General features: G+C 42.6%; 1 protein-coding gene and 1 long non-coding RNA gene across 4 annotated transcripts in view; one reads left to right on the top strand and one right to left on the bottom strand.

The window, feature by feature from the left end:
• The window catches only part of LOC141172139 (galactoside alpha-(1,2)-fucosyltransferase 2-like), a 32,924-nt gene extending 25,153 nt beyond the window's left edge, over positions 1-7,771 (bottom strand). Inside the window, exon 1 of one of the 3 annotated variants that reach the window (XM_073656006.1) lies at positions 7,555-7,771. The gene's annotated coding sequence lies outside the window, so the exon portion shown is untranslated. Of the gene's footprint in view, positions 1-5,537; positions 5,649-7,554 lie in introns of those variants that run through there. The other 2 variants (XM_073656005.1, XM_073656007.1) reach the window with 2 other exon arrangements.
• On the top strand, positions 415-13,658 carry LOC141172140 (uncharacterized). The gene is made up of 3 exons (XR_012252427.1): positions 415-503; positions 11,137-11,204; positions 12,667-13,658. It is a non-coding gene; the product is annotated as an uncharacterized lncRNA (long non-coding RNA).
• Positions 13,659-17,416: the final 3,758 nt, after the last annotated feature.

Genomic DNA, 17,416 nt, shown 5'->3' on the forward strand with positions numbered 1-17,416 from the left:
AAAACAGTGTCTCTTCAAGACTTAAAATATGAGATCGATGAGGGTCCGGCACCCCCAACGTTAAGCTGAAAACTGCTCCGGCAGCGGCCAACCTAAATGGTATAGGCAGTGGAGCACACAATGGGAGATAAAGTGCAATGTATGAGGTTGCTGTTTTTCCCTGGTACATCACTTAGTTCTGGCTGCCACCCGAGCAGTTTATAGCCAATTGTTAAGGGTACTGGGCATTGAACCCCACTCAATCTCATCTTGAAGACCTCTCCTGTGGATCGGTTATCAATTGTTAGTACCCAGAAAAGCCCTTTAAATCTTCAGAGGCAGGGAGTGGTGACAAAGAGGCACTAGACAGAGACTAGAACTCTTAAGGCAGAAATCCTTGAGGGGTGGGAACAATGTCAGAGGGAGTGTCAAGGTTCTTAAGACCATGGTCTGAAAGTGGAGAGACAAAATCCTAGAAGAAGGGACGGACTGAAAGAGAGACTTATAACAAGTGTTGAAAATGTGTAAGTAAGGAGGGACTGTTTTAGGTGACGCAAGGTAAGCATAAGAGGGTTAGAAATAAGTTCACCACCCTCTTACAAACTTTAAGAACTTATACCGCAAAAAAAATTGCATAGCTTTGGACTGACAAAGACTGTCATATTCTTTGCTGACACATTGGGTTTCCACTGAGCCTTGCTATTATTCTAATGCAATGTCTTTGATATCTTATACTGCTAAACGTTGTGTACTCCCCTGCTGTGTACCATTAGCTAAGTACTCTTGTTCTTATTCCGGCTAGGTACTCACTGAATCTACAGCATATATTTATATTTTCTAATGTATATAATAATGATTACTGCTGCATTTTGACTTTTGGGGCTGCAACTGAGGAGTGATAAATGTTCAACATATTGTGAAACAATTAGGAGGACAGTCAAGCGTAATGCAGGTGAATGACTTATTAATTGGGAGAAATCAGATAGATCACTGAAGTACTACTAAGTTGCTAGTTATTCAGCTGGGTCCGAGAGCAGTGTAGCATCTGATATATGCAAAAAGAGAGTCTGGCAAAAGGGAAGCCATCTAAAGAACCCAACATAAAAAGTGTCTGCATCCTAGCTAGCTAGTAGTGGGGGTGAGTGTTACCCACTATACAATGTGTGCTCCCCTTAAAACATCAATTCACTGTGATTTGTCACGTCTTTGGGAAGCTGAGTTCAATTTCCCTAGCCACACACAGACCTGATTACTACCACACCTGTTCTCAATCAAGAAATCACTTAAATAGGACCTGCCTGACAAAGTGAAGTAGACCAAAAGATCCCCAAAAGCTAGACATCCTGCTGAGATCCAAAGAAATTCAAGAACAAATGAGAAACAAAGTAATTGAGATCTATCAGTCTGGAAAAGGTTATAAAACCATTTCTAAAGCTTTGTGACTCCAGTGAAACACAGTGACAGTCATTATCCATAAATGGCGAAAACATGGAACAGTGATGAACCTTACCAGGAGTGGCTGGCCAACCAAAATAACCCCAAGAGCGCAGCGACGACTCATCCAAGAGGTCACAAAAGACCCCACAAGAACATCCAAAGAACTGCAGACCTCACCTGCCTCAGTTAAGGCCAGTGTTCATGACTCCACCATAAGAAAGAGACTGGGCAAAAATGGCATGCATGGCAGAGTTCCAAGACAAAAAACACTGCTGAGCAAAAAGAACATAAAGGCTCTTCTCAGTTTTGCCAGAAAACATCTTGATGACCACCAAGACTTTTGGGAGAATACTCTGTGGACTGACGAGACAAACGTTGACCTTTTTGGAAGGTGTATGTCCCATTACATCTGGCGTAGAATAATACAGCATTTCAGAAAAGGAACATCATACCAACAGTAAAATATGGTGGTGGTAGTGTGATGGTCTGGGGCTGTTTTGCTGCTTCAGGACCTGGAAGACTTGTTGTGGTAAATGGAACCATGAATTCTGCTGTCTACCAAAAAATCCTGAAGGATAATGCCCGGCCATCTGTTTGTGACCTCAAGCTGAAGCACACTTTGGTTATGCAGCAGGACAATGATCCAAAACACACCAGCAAGTCCACCTCTGATTGGCTTAAAAAAAACACAATTAAGACTTTGGAGTGGCCTAGTCAAAGTCCTGACCTTAATGCGATTGAGATGCTGTGGCATGACCTTAAAAAGGCGGTTCATGCTCGGAAACCCTCCAATGTGGCTGAACTACAACAATTTTGCAAAGATGAGTGGCCAAAATTCCTCCAGAGCGTTATAAAAGACTCATTGTCAGTTATCGCAAACGCTTGATTGCAGTTGTTGCTGCTAAGGGCTCAACCAGCTATTAGATTTAGGGGCAATTACTTTTTCACACAGGGCCCTGTATGTTTGGATTTCTTTTTTCCTTAATAATAAAGACCATTATTTAAAAACTGCATTTTGTGTTATCTTTGTCTAATATTTACATTTGTTTTGTGATCTGAAACATTTAAGTGTGACAAGCATGCAAAAGAATAAGAAATCAGGAAGAGGCAAACACTTTTTCACACCACTGTATGTGGATGTGGACATAGCTGTTGATCCAGATTAACATATAATTATGATACAACATATATGTGAATGTGTACATAATTGTTGGTCCAGTCAATATACATTGCATATGTGAATAAATCTACTGCTGCATATATAGGCATATTTTGCATAATTTACATGTCTTTGATGAGATATATGAACTATCAATATATAAGAAAGCAGCCTTATCTGCTATCAATGAGGTCATTAATGGTCGTCTGAGAAATGTTCTGTTGCTGAATGCACTTAGGCAAATCATCAAGATCCGCTGCTGGCAGCTCCTGTGTAATCACCAACCAATGACATCCCAGATGTGCTCGATGGAAGACAAGTTTGAAGACGCTGCAGCCATGGGAGCACGTTCAGACCACGCAGGCTGCTCACAGTAGCACAAGCAATGGCCTGGCATAGTTTTTCAACATGCAAAGGCCAGACTGCATGTTGCTCATGCTACTGTGAGCAGCCTATGTGGCCTAAATGTGCTATCATGGCTGCAGCGTCACCAGACTTGTCTCCCATCAAGCACATCTGGGACATCATTGGTCCGTAATTACACAGAAGCTGCCAGCAGTGGATCTTGATTATTTTTGTGCTTTCAGAACCTTCCTCAGATGACCATTAATAACCTCACTGATAGCAGCCAAGACATGTAAGATTTGTCATTTCTGTGCGTGGTTCTAAGAGAGACAAAAATAGGAAGGTTGCAGTCATACCCAATTCCTAGAGCCGAAGGTGGCTCAATTGTCCCTCTAACACAAAGACACTGGAGCTATCATAGTTGGTGGGCCTTGGCAGAGGTGTATCTAGGGGGAAGCTGGCTGGGCATGCGCACTGCACGCTGTCAGGGTTTTCTCTTTCTTTGTAATTTGCATAAATGCGGTCATGTGCCGACTAGACAAGTGGGCCTTACTCAATGAAAATTAATTGACCGAGGCTGGACACGTCTAGTCTGAATGTGGCCAGAAGTATACAGATTGCATACTTGTGCAAGGGAGAATCCTAAAAGTGTGCAGTGCATGTGCTGTGAGAATTCAGAAGCCTGCAGTCACATATAGTGACTTTGTAAATAGTCTTCATTAAAAAATATTCTACCATTATACTGCTACACAAAAAAAGAAGGGGGCATGAAAGGAACCCAAAGAAAGGAGTATATAATGTCCATGACATCAATTTTTTATTGGAAAAATATATAATATGTAAAAAAATAACAATCAATAATCAGTAGATAGTCATAGCAAGGTGCTACTATAAATAACATGGGTACACACTAAAATCAATGAAGCATATTCATCGTGTCACAACAATGTACACTGCAGTGTAAAATGCAAGTCATTAGATGAAGAGTACTAAATCCATAGTCCCATGTACGGTAATTTCTTTTTTTACCCATAAAGTAAAGCACATATAAGTCATAAAGATGTTTACATGTATTTTTACTGGTATCCGTGTCACTTTACTTCTGCAGAGTGTCTGTAAGTGATTTATCTAGCTGAGTACATTTTCAAAAATGTTACAAATCCATCAGAGATCCTGCTCCTGATGTCTCTCTCTTCTCTCCACTCCCTTCTCTCACAGTTAGAGATAACAGGAGGAAGGGGGAGGCTTGTACAAGGTCTTAAGTGGAAATAGAGAAAGTATAACAAAAAGAACAGAGAAAACAGGCTATAGACAAGCAGGAAAGCACATGGAGATTAAGTACATCTTTAGAGGTGTACTGATGCATGAAAGCAAGTAAAGACAGCAGCTCCGGGGACAGACCTCACATCTAGCCTATATTACTGGGAGAGACACACTGACGTCATATCCAATCTATATTACGGGGAGAGACACACAGAACTCACATCCAGCCTATATTACTGGGAGAGACACGCAGAGCTCACATCCAGCCTATATTACTGGGAGAGATAGGCAGACCTCACATCCAGCCTGTATTACTGGGAGAGACACACAGAGCTCACATCCCGCCTATATTACTGGTAGAGACACACAAAGGTCACATCCAGCCTATATTACTGGGAGAGACACACAGAGCTCACATCCAGCCTATATTACTAGGAGAGACATAAAGAGCTCACATCCAGCCTATATTACTGGGAGAGACAGGCAGACCTCACATCCAGTCTGTATTACTAGGAGAAACACACAGAACTCACATCCAGCCTATATTACTGGAAGAGACCCACATACCTCACATCCATCCTATATTACTGGGAGAGATATGCAGTACTCACATCCATCCTATATGACTGGGAGAGACATGCAGACCTATCATCCAGCCTGTCTTACTGGGATAGACACAAAGAGCTCACATCCATCCTATATTACTGGGAGAGACATTCAGACCTTATATCCAGCCTATATTACTGGGAGAGACACTCCTACTAGAGAAAAATCTGAAACATGGGTCAGGCTGCAAACAGAATATCAGGATTGTCTGAAAATGAATGAAGGCATAAGGATTGCAGACTGAAATTAATTGTGATGTAAAATAGTATCATTGGAAAGGTTTTACCCTGCCTTACCCTGCAGTACTTCTGCTTGTGTAGGGTAAATGTTTTGGACAAACTCCCTTTAAGCCCTTACCTATTGACGTTCATTTTCGTCACAAGGGCTGTATGGAGCGGGCTCATGAGCTGAACCTGCTGTCTGCCATCTGTCTATAGTCGCAGCGGAGCTTGTGTAAATCTGCTGCAGATTTGCTACCCACCCGCAATATAAGCAGGTAGAGATCTGAATGCCAGTCTTGACAGATGCCATTGCCAATGTGTGAATATGCCCTAACACTAAAATTCTTAATAGAGGATTTAAAGCAATTGTCTAAGATTAGAAAAAAAACTTGTCTAGTATTGGAGCTCACCCCCCTCTACTGTACAGTTTACATACAAAACTAACATATGTAAAAAGTTGTGCAACTTTCTCTGTACTTAAAAGTTTGTCTGTACTTAGTCTCCTAACCCCTTCCCCAATGTCTTACCTGGGTTCCCATCCTCCAGAATATCCCATATTCTCTCTCCTTACCTTCTTCAGTGTATAACAACCAAATACATTGTTACCCAAAAACTCTATATATAATATACACAGTCTCACGATTGCAACACTTGGTAGTCACATGTCCAAAAAAAACGGAAGACTGAGCCACAGATATTTCAGCAGAAGAAGGAACTGAAATAATTAAAGGAATGAATTGAAAACACTTGATTCTTATTTTTTTGTCCAGTGTTACATATAACATAAAATAGTATGCCATGGCATAAGATATAGGATGGTACAGTATGGCTTAAAGGGATTCTCCACGAAGAGTAAAAATAAAGAAATAAAGAAAATATCTTTAATCAGAAAATCACATTTGATTTGTCTAGGGAGGTAATCGCTATAGAATTAAAATGTCTACTGTCTTGTTACGCTGACAGGATCCTGTCCTACAACATTAATAAGATAGGTGCTTGTAAGCATATGTAGTAGGAGGCTCCGCTGCTGTGACCTGGAGATATCTTGACAGCAGGGTTGGACTGGCCTACCAAAAAACCGGAGAATCCTTCGGTGGGCCCTGGCTTCTCCTTCAGGAGAGTTGATAGTGCAAACCTTGCAGCTGCTATGAGGCTCTTGAGTGGGGGAGAAAGGTGGGCCCTCAGAATCAAATCCTCTGGTGGGCCCAATGTTCTTCAGTCTGACACTGCTTAACAGCATACAGTATATGTTATTTTCAGGTCACAGCAGCGGATCCTCCTACTGCACATGCTCACAACACAGATACCATTAAGATTTTAGGACAGGTTTATGTCAGTGTCACATGAAGGTGGATATGGATATTTTAATTCTGTAGTGATTCCATAGACAAAACGAGTGTGATTTGCTAATTAAAGAAAGGAAGGAACTTTTTAATTTTTTTTCTATTCCCGGAGAACCTTTTAAAGAATTATTCCCCCCAAAAAATTGATTGTTGCTTGTGCACGTTTTTCTACCACACTTTTTCCTTCCACTCAACTTTCCATTAATATGCTTGGACATAGCACTCTGTGAACAGCCAGCTTCTTTAGCAATGACCTTTTGTGGCTTACCCTCCTTGTGGAGTGTGTCAATGACTGCCTTCTGGACATCTGTCAAGTCAACAATCTTCCTCATGATTGTGGAGCCTACTGAAACAGACTAAGGAACCTTTTTAGACGCTTAGGAAGCCTTTGCAGGTGTTTTTTGTTAATTATTCTAATTTACTGAGATAATGACTTTTGTGTTTTCATTGGCTGTAAGCCATAATCATCAACATTAACAGAAATAAACACTTGAAATAGATCACTCTGTTAGTAATGACTCTATATAATATATGAGTTTCACTTTTTGTATTGAAGAACTGAAATAAATTAACTTTTTGATGATATTCTAATTTTGTGAGAAGCACCTGTACACACATATAGTAAAAAAAAAACATAAATAGGAGTGCTTCTTTAAAATGAATCAAAAACCATGTATCATATATTTTACACAAATACTTGCTACCTTGTGAAGGTATATCACATAAAATCCCAATAAAATCCATTTAAATTTGTGGGAGTAACATGAAAAAATGTGGAAAAGTTCATGGGGTATGAAAACTTTTTCAAGGCACTGTACAGCATAATATAGCATGATATATAATATTGAATACATTTACATAGTATAGCGTATAATTACATATAATATAGCCTTAGATAATGTAGCAAACCACAGCATAGCATTAGATATAGTATTAGAAATATATAGCAGTATAATATTAGATCTCTAGCATTTAATAGTATAGAATAGTATAAAATAATACATTATACATCATATCATGTTGGATATAGTCTAGTATTAGATTGTAATACTACAATTCTGCATAATAAATGGTGATATAGTGTAGTACAATGAAAAATTAATAAAATAAAAAATAATATAAAAAAAGTTGTAATAATATCCAGGTGCACAGTGAGTGCAATGTCCATGATCTATCAGAGATCACCTCCCGACGGTCTTACCTTCTCTGTGCAACGTATTTCATAATATCTTTAATGGATTATAGAAGCAGTAGAGCACAACGTGGTGCTACAGACTCACAGCCAACACCTTGCCGCTCTCGACAGGTCCTACTTTAATAACCTGCGCGGCCATGCCCGGCCTGAGAATAGCTGTCATTCATCTTTGAGGTTTGTTCTTCTGTAATCCTCTGAACGTACAAAGTTGAAGTTTGCAGTAAAGAAGGGAGTGACACAAAGGACTTTTATAGGAAACTAGGCATGGCAAATGCTTTTTTTATAGATCCTTATGGTATATAGACTACTCCTGTGGACACATGCCAATTTAGCAGAGTAGAACTTCCATGCGGTGCAACTCATTGTAGCATTACGTTATTTATTCTAAATGTGCCAGAATTCTAACGGAATTTGCATGAAGACAATTTGCATTTCCTGAATGACTTGCCCCATATTTAGGATGTGTTTTAGACACCTTTTACTATGTAACACTGGTGGGTGTGGACCCACTGTGCCATGGGCCAGTCTTACCCTGGAGGGGCGTAACTAAGTGACTATCTGGTATTCACTAGAGCCTTTGATGGTGAGGATAGGCTTGGCCGCAGGTAGTCACCAGGTACTACTCCAGGACAGTCCCCAGCTGCCCTGAGGGTCAGAGACATGGGTACGAGGTACAGGTGGACGAAGGCAAAGACGTGTTCAGACAATCTGAGGTCAGGCAGTACAGGTTCAAAATACGCAGCCGAGGTCAGGAGTGGAGAAATCAGAATAAACGAGTAGGCTAGCCGCGTCAGAAAACATAAGAGACAATACAACAGAGCACCTTACAGGAAACTAGACAGGAACTGAACTAGAACCTTAGATCAGGTGACGAGTGGAAGGAGGAACAGCCTAATAAACTCTCTACTGTTTGGGGACAAGCTAGGGATACAAATCTTGGCAGGACACAGTGGGATTAAGTTCCTGCAGAATCTGGCCATTCCTCCCTACAGCCAGTTGGAGACTCGCCAGTAGCAGTGTTGTAAATTCTGCAAGAGGCAGCTCAGCAAGGTAGTTCGAGACTAGGGAAAGCAGAGAGGTGACCGCAGTGAGTAGGGCGGCGCTTACTACCAGTGCGTGTAAACGGCATGACAGTATACCCCACTTACACTACCTCCTTTTTTGGTCAGACCATCAGAGGAACCTTTCGAGAATGGCAGGGGTGCAGATGTTCCCAGCGGACTCCAAAGACCTTTCCTCGGGACCAAAACCCCTTCAATCAACCAAATAGAAGGTCTTCCCCCTGACCTTCTTAGAGTCCAAGATGTCCTGAACCTCGAACACATCGACCCTAAGGAACAGATGTTGGTGCAAGAGTATGGGCCTTGAAGAAATGATTTAGGAATACTGGCTTCAAGAGCTTAGGTGCGAAGGGAAGGCCGGCCAGGGGAATAAAGTGAGCCATCTTGGAGAACTGCTCCACCACAACCTACATGTTGTGGTAGAGGCAGAGGTAGAGAAAGAGGCAGTCGGTAATGAAGTCCATAGCAATATGTTGCTAGGGAGCGGAAGGAACTGGCAAAGGCTGGAGGAGACCAGCAGGCTCTGGTGAACTGTGAAAAGGTGGTTACGAAGTTCCGGACATGATTTACCAGCGAGGGTCACCAGAAGTGGCGAGCAATCAGCTCAGTGGACTTGTGTATGCCCTTATGACAAGCCAACTTGGATTTGTGTCCCTCAGGCCAGGACAGAATTCTATTCCTCCTAGCAGTAGGGACAAAGTTTTTGCCCAGAGGAATGTCTTTTAAAAGGACAGGGGCTGCTTCAATAATCCTGGCCGGGTCAATCATGTGCTGAGACTCCTCTACGGAATAGGTCACATCAAAGGATCGAGACAGGACAAAAGTGTAATTCAAAGTTAATACAAGTGAAGCAGAGTGCCCACCTGGCTTGATGAGGATTCAATCACTGGGTGGACTGCAGGAAGGTCAGATTTTTATGGTCCGTGTATATTATTACCGGAGAGCTGGCGCCTTCCAGTACATGTCGCCATTCCTTGAGCGCCATCTTAATGGCCAGATGTTCATGATCCCCAATGGTATAGTTTTGCTCTGCCTGCGAAAACAGTTTGGAGAAAAAAACGCAAGCGACAGACTTCCCCGAAAAAGTTCTTTGCAGGAGCACTGCCCCAGCACTAATAGAAGAGGCATTTACCTCCAAGAGAAACTGCTTACTGGGATCGGTGTGGTGCAGAACCGGAGCCTCTTTCAAATGCTGGAAGTCCGACATGGCTGACTCTGGCCAGACTCTGACATTAGCCCACTTCTTGGTTAAGGCGGAAATGCGTGCCATGAGGGACGAGAAATGCGGAATAAATTGTCTGTAAAAGTTGACGAAACCCATGAACTACTGGATGTCTTGCCAGCCTTGGGGACAAGTACAGGAGAGAACAGCAGAAACCTTTTTAGGATCCATTTTGAGGCCAGACGGGAAACAATAAAGCTGAGGACAGGCACGGAGGATTTCTCAAAGATACATTTGGATAACTTGGCAAACAAGTTGTTCTCCCATAGACACTGGATAGATCCGGAGAGAAAATCAGAATGTCGTCCAAATACACGACCACAGAAACGTAGAGGAGATCCCAGAAGATGTCGTTGTCAAACTCCTGAAACATGTTGGGCATGTTGCACAGACAAAAGGTAAAAAGAGATATTCGTAGTCGCCGTCATGAGTATTAAAGGCAGTTTTCCATTCATCAGCCTTGCGGATACGAATCAGGTTGTAAGACTCCTCGTAGATACAATTTCGAGAAGATCTTTGCTCCACGGATTCTCTCAAACAGTTCAGAAATCAAAGGCAGAGAACACTGTTTTTTAATGGTGAGTTTGTTTAATTCTTGATAGTCAATACAAGGACGTAGGGAACTATCCTTTTAGACACAAAGAAGAAGCCTGCACCAGGCTTGATTCTTTTCTTTTATTATCTTCACACGTTAATTGCTCCATGTGCAAGATATTATACACAATAAATTTCTGCATGATAATGATCTTTATTTCTGGCTACTATATGACTTTTAGCCTATATTTTTACCAGTTTTCCCCTTTAGCAGGCTCTATCTTCTAATTTGCAATTGACTCTGAGCTGGTGGGATGAGACTAGCTACTTTGTCTCCCATGCACTTCACAGCACACAGAGAGGGATTCCTGCTCTTCAGTCCAACAAAGGCTTTGTTTGATATGTCATTGTGATGGTGTGCACCCCAATACCCATTTTGGATGAGTCATTATTTGGGGCATATCTGAGTTCTTCCACCCAATCAATAAACTAGGAGTACTAATATTTCGTAAGGGCCATTGGATCGTATGGTAGAAATCTCTCATTGGCTGAATCAAATAGGCAAAATTGTGTCAAGACCATGGATGCAATTGCCCTCCCAAGAGCAAGCAATCAACCCGAGGCACGTTACCCTGCCTTAAAGGGGGTTAGCCCAAAATCTATTTATTTTTTTCAAACTCCATATGGTCTAATCACTTCTCTAAAGTAACCCAACTGTGCTTTCAGTATCTCATTGACTAATTCATTATATCTTTTTTCTTTTGTCTCCAGCTCCTCCATAATTGTGTCTCTCTGCTCAGTGGGATGTGGGCGGTCCTCAAGTGCTGCCGATGTGGCAGGTATAAACTACATTTCCCACAATCCTCTGCTTCTTCTCCAGCCTCCCCGCTCTCCCCATGCACAGATAACATAAGCTGCTCCTTTTATGATCTGCTAGTGGCCACAGAGGAGGAGACATGCCGCTGTCCTAAGTTTCTAATATTATGTCAATAAAATGATTTCTTTTTTGTCCCTAGTACTCCATGTAAATGTTTCTAATCCTCCTTTTTTAGAAATATTCCCTGTGTCTTCTCCTAGCGCCAAAGTTTGTATTGGATTCCCTTAGCAACCAATCACAGCACAGCTTGCATTTATCCAGAGCTGTTTAAGAAATGAAAGCTGAGCTCTGATTGGTTGCTATGAGCAACAGAGTGAGTTTTTACTTTAGACACTGTAGATGAAGGCCCGGTTTTGTCCATATTGTCTTTATAGGTAGAGGGTGTTGATTATAACCAGTATGGACATATATATTCATGCTTTTAATGAGAAAAAAAGTACGGATGAGCTAATGGAAAAGGAAGAAGATGATATCCATTATAGATTAACAAGTATCTACTGAGCATGTGCGACCTGTCCTGAAGGAAGTAAAGGACGTATCCATGGGCAACCAGGCAGGGGGTGAAATATGGGGCTGTGAGCACTTTTGAATATCAATTGTATTTGCCAACTTTGTTTATTTTAGGATTTTAAGCTACTGAGCTGATATTGATATGGGGAGAAAACCCCTTTAAGAAAATAACCTTTAATTAGCGTATATTAGAAACGCTACAGTCAGGTCCCTTTAGGATTATTCAATTCATTTATTAAAAACATGAGATAGTGCTGATACTAATGGAGGGGACTGCAACTGGCACTGTGGTTGTGATTTTTCGATTTTAGCACCAAGGCCAAAACTCATATAGTGTAATACCCCGAAATCTGCACTAATCAGATCAGTACCTGAGGTTCTCCTAAATATTACTGCAGCCCTTGAAAGTAGTACATACAATCTGCAATGTGGCCCTCAGACCACAAAAGTTTGTACACCCTTGGTTTAGAGAGTAATAGGGCACAAATAACAATGGTCTCCCCCATATTATTGCAGATACTGACAGAATCTGTTAGGCCTCAATATTTTTGCCTACAAAAAAAAAATGGTTAAATTTTGATCAGTTTTTTTTTCATGAGTTTCTCAAACACTTTTTGGTCTGTGTGCCCACTTTTATCATCAGCATGGCATACGTTTATACGTTTTTGTGTTATGCAAAAATAAAAGTTTTTGACCTTCTCCTACCCAATAGACAGTAAAAAGCGGACAGCGCTGGGATGATACACTGATGGCATTCAAATGCTGTCCGTTTTTTAATCAAGAATGGATCTATTTTTATTTTTCGAGGATTTACTATAATAAATGTCAAGAGAGGTGACAAACCCTGTTTAATTCCTGTGACTCACAGTGGACGTCCATTCTGATTGTAGACATTCTCTTTTCTTCTCCATCAGGCCCAGACCTCAGTGACGACTTCTTCTGACTGCAGAATGTGCAGCTTGTACATTTTTAGCCCATTGCCTTCTGCAGCCACTCAGCCCCCAGCCTAATAAAGTTATAACAAAGCAACATATACTTTGACTCATGAATCTGGATCAATCCCTTATCATGAAGATGTAGGAGTGGTGGACTGTACCATTGTGTTCCTACCCCTGAAGACACCAATCGCGCTGTGCTGTATATTATAATGTGAATAGTGTCATGCGGTTTTAGATATATTTTGTCATGTATAGTGTGGAACAGGTATAGGTTAAGATTTAGGGCATAAGGTAGTGACTATTGGGTAAGATAGACTCTGGTAAGAATTATAAGTATAATATCTTTAATGTATATAAATGTAACACTAGCGGACACAGACAGAAAAGGGCCCCTGTGCAAGAACAATATATGGGCCCTTTGCATCCCAAGAGCTCCTAAAAATGCAAAATTGCACCTGCTTTGGAGATATAAATGGGCCACCTTGCCTCTTTGGCCCCTTTGCGGCTGCACAGGTTGCACCAATGATATGTCCGCCCCTGAAATGTAATGTATAATGTTTGTGAAGGAGATCTGCCCAGCCACATGCTGTAGGGACAGACATAATTAAGATTCAGGACTAGCCCATAGTGGGAGGAGGGACAAGCCCCAGTAAAAAAGGGACTGCTTCCTGATAGCTGATCAGATAGGGAAGTACACTAACCAAGGTCAAATTCAATTTGCAGTGGGCAAGCATTTATTGTTCGGGGCAGTGGGAGGCCTTACGTGTATCACTTGTGGAGATTCCTGCAATGTCCGGAGCTCAAGGCTTCAAAAAGTGCCTGATCTTCTGGCATACAGGGGACGATGGACGTGGAACTGCATAAAGGTAGGGTAATGGATCCCGAGTGCACTGCGGGACTGGATGGGAAATCTCTGGGGCTTACAGGAACAGTAAATATAGGGATAGTTCAGGAGGAACGGACAGTAATGCTGAAGACTAGTGTTGAGCGAATTTGTTCGGCATTTCAAATTCGTGTTCGTGTTTTCAGCTTGTTCGCGCCAAAAAAATTGGCTCCACCCACGAACATCCCTGATTTGCCACCCTGTCACGCAGATGTTATCTGCCTGACAGCGTGGCGAATCAGAGATGTTCGTGGGTGGAGACGATTTTTTGGCGCGAACAAGCCGGAACCCCAAACACGAATTTGAAATGCCGAACAAATTCGCTCAACACTACTGAAGACGTACTGTATGAAGGAAACAAGAACTAAGAAGTGTTGCGCCCAATACTGCGTGCTACAATCTGATGAACTTGAATTGTCCAGTAAACTTTTGCTTCTTGAAATGAACTGTGTGTCCCCTGAGTTATGTATGGTGACTCCTGAAGATGGAGGCCTGGAGACAGAGGAGATAAGCGGACTACAAGTGAGTGTGATGCACCCCACAACTGGTAGCACATTGGGACTGGGACATGATTTTCCTGTAAAGTGCCAGGACGTTATGGAGCAGCAGCTCATCCACAGCTACCACCCTCGGTCACTTTACAAACCAATAGACTAATACATCTAATATATATAATTGTCTTATCCCGTCTGTCTGTCTATCTGTCTGTCCTTCTGTCCAGGAAATCCCGCCTCGCTGATTGGTCCGGCTGGGGCCAATCAGCGACCGGAGGCGCCGCTGACCTCCATGCGGCTACCGTCGGGATATCAGCACCCGGCGCAATACTTACCCCTCCCCGTGCCTCCGCAGCAGCTTCTGTCTCTTCCGCTGCAGCTCTGTGACGTCTCAGGTCAGAGGGCGCGGTGACGTCTTTCCACCGCGCTCTCTCCTGAGCGGTCATAGCGCAGAGCGGGAAGATGCCCGCGCGCGTGAGGAGTCCGGAGCAGCACCAGCAGGTGAGAAGTGAGGTGAGTATTGGATTTTTTTTTTTTATTGTATGGGGGCATAGGGCATTAAATGGTGGGGTGGGGGTGTGTGACATCGTGGAGGGGGCATTATAAGCGAGGGGGGGTGTGACATCCTGCATGGGGCACTATGGGGGGGATGTGACTTCCTGCATGGGCCATTATATAGGGGGGATGTGACTTCCTGCATGGGGCAATATAAGGAAGGGGGGGATGTGACATCCTGCATGGAGCATTATAAGGGGGGGGGTGTGACATCCTGCATGGGGCATTATATGGTGGGGGGGGCGACATCCTGCATGGGGCATTATAAGGGAGGGGGGGATGTGACATCCTGCACGGGGCATTATATGGTGGGGGGGTTGAAAGGGGGGGATGTGACATCCTTCATGGGGCATTATAAGGGAGGGGGGGATGTGACATCCTACATGGGGCATTATAACGGAGGGGGGGTGTGACATCCTGCATGGGGCATTATATGGTGAGGGGGGAGTGAAACGGGGGGATGTGACATCCTTCATGGGGCATTATAAGGGAGGGATGTGACACCCTGCATGGGGCATTATATGGGGGGGAAGCCAGCCGCCGCGACCAATCTGCGATTGTGGCGCCAAATTTAAACATGGTCTCCGGCCAATTGGCGGCAGATTTAAAATAAGTACGCCACCGTCGGGAGACATATTCTAGAATACCCGATGCGTTAGAATCGGGCCACCATCTAGTTAACATATATGAGTCCTCCAAAAGCAAATATTTAAAACATTTGCACAAGACCTAATTAAATTCCTCAATTTCCAAATGACTTGGATATTCTGTCACAAGTCTTGAGTGACTCATTAGTCATAGACTTCAATAGATGTCGCAAGCAACATGCAACAACAAGTCACATGTCGCTTGTGACTCGTCGCAACTTGGCTGTTTTATTTTACAGCAAAATCACAGCTCTAAAATAGTCACACGATAGCAAGTTGCAGATGGGTTTCACAGATGTTTTTGTTATGCGACTTTTCTGAGAATTGCTGTTGCGAAATAAATGTTACCATGTAACCCTATTCTTATAGTTTCTTCAGTGTTCTATGGCTTCCTCTGACTATCTCTATGGCTATGTTGTGACGTCCTCTCACTACCCAGATTCAGTATAAAATGACTGCTGAATTCACTGCTTCTGCTTTTATACAGGCTGTGTGCTATACCATAGGTGGTGATAGCTGTAAGTCATAATGGAGAAGCATTTCCCATTATGTGAGTTTTGTCTGGCTGATGCAATCTTCTGCACGGCGGAAAATTGTGGTGGCAAAAATAGCAAATTGTTTGAATTTCCTGGGATCAGCAAACTCCTCAAAAATTTGACATAAATTCAATTCACATAAAATTGATTCACCCATCTCTAGTACAAATCTATTAACTTGTTTGCAGGTGCTCTGGACAATCCCTACACATTAGAAGGTCTTGACCATAAACTGATCACAGAATGGGTTTTTGGACCCTACAGTGATCAACTGTAATCTTTGTTCAAACCTTGCAGTAAGTGTTCAATTTCCCTGCAGTGCCACAACAGGAGTAATTGCCCTGCAGCACCACCTCAGAAGTAATTTTCCTGCAGCACCACTACAGGAGTAATTTCCCTGCAGTGCCAGCACAGTTCCCAATAACAAAGCCCTCCCATGAAGCTTTTTTTTTACTAAATGTGTGCATATGTGTATGTAGTGTGTGTGCTAACATACTCACCTACCACCATCTTCTCCAAGATCCAGCTCCGTTCTGGTCCACATCTCAGTCACCACTCTTCTCTAGGTCACACTGTACTCTGTGTGACATGGAAGTGGCTTTTACAAGATAAACTTTTGACGCGTTAGAACGAAACTCCATTGGATCACAGTGTAAAAGAGACTTCCAACTCACAAGTGAGGATTGAGTGAGCTGGAGAGTCTGAAGAGCGGCGATGTCACTGAGAACTGGAGAAGAATGGCGCTGGATCCCGGAGAAGATGGCATTAGGTGACTTTATTAACACACATACATATACACAGATTTACTAAAAAAAACTTCATGGGAGGTCTTCTTTAAAATCATTGCATTGTCTGTATACTGTAGGATAAGAAAAGTCTTCCCGAGCAAGAGAAGTTCTTTGTAACTGCTCTCTACTATGGCCAGAAGAAGAGATTCACAGAGAAACTCTCTCTATTGAGAAGAGCACAACAAAGGATTTTCTATACTGAACAACCCTTTAAAACTGCATATGGAAAACATCTTCACACTTTTTGTTTTCCCCCAAGAATTTTTTGTTTTACATCATTGTCTGGCACTACCCTAACAAAAGGTTAGTGACATATTGCACGGAACGTAGACCTCTAATAGGTGTGTGCTTTTAGGATTTACCGGTGAAACAAAGATTTGGCTGCAAGCCTAAGAGCTTTCTTTTTCTTCTTTACCTTGTCATTTTGAGAATGATGAGTAATTCCTTGCGTTGAGTGGAGCCACCACTTCTGAGAGCCAGAAGGGCACAATCTCAGCAACCTGAGCCATAACGGCATTGTTTCCATCAGGTGTATTGTTGAAATTCTCAGAGGTGGAGGACTTTCGACGCCCTGTGCCAGATCAAATTGCGGACTTACTAGTGTTGAACGGTGTCAGAAAAATATTAAGAATTTCTCCCTCCCAAAACCCCTCTTTGTCCCGCCTCCCCTACAGTATTGGTCAGAGGAGAAGAGCTGACAATCCACCATCTGTCTTTATGCAAATTAACACAAACATGAGAAGTGCCTTGTAAGTAAATGCTAGCACAAAGGGTGCTACCAACCCAATTAAAATGCGAGGGTAGTTTCCACTGACGCAGGCCT

The sequence above is a fragment of the Phyllobates terribilis genome, unplaced genomic scaffold, assembly GCF_046119375.1.
Source record: "Phyllobates terribilis strain yellow unplaced genomic scaffold, ASM4611937v1 Scaffold_12__6_contigs__length_324123572, whole genome shotgun sequence".
Classification (NCBI taxonomy): Eukaryota; Metazoa; Chordata; class Amphibia; order Anura; family Dendrobatidae; genus Phyllobates; species Phyllobates terribilis.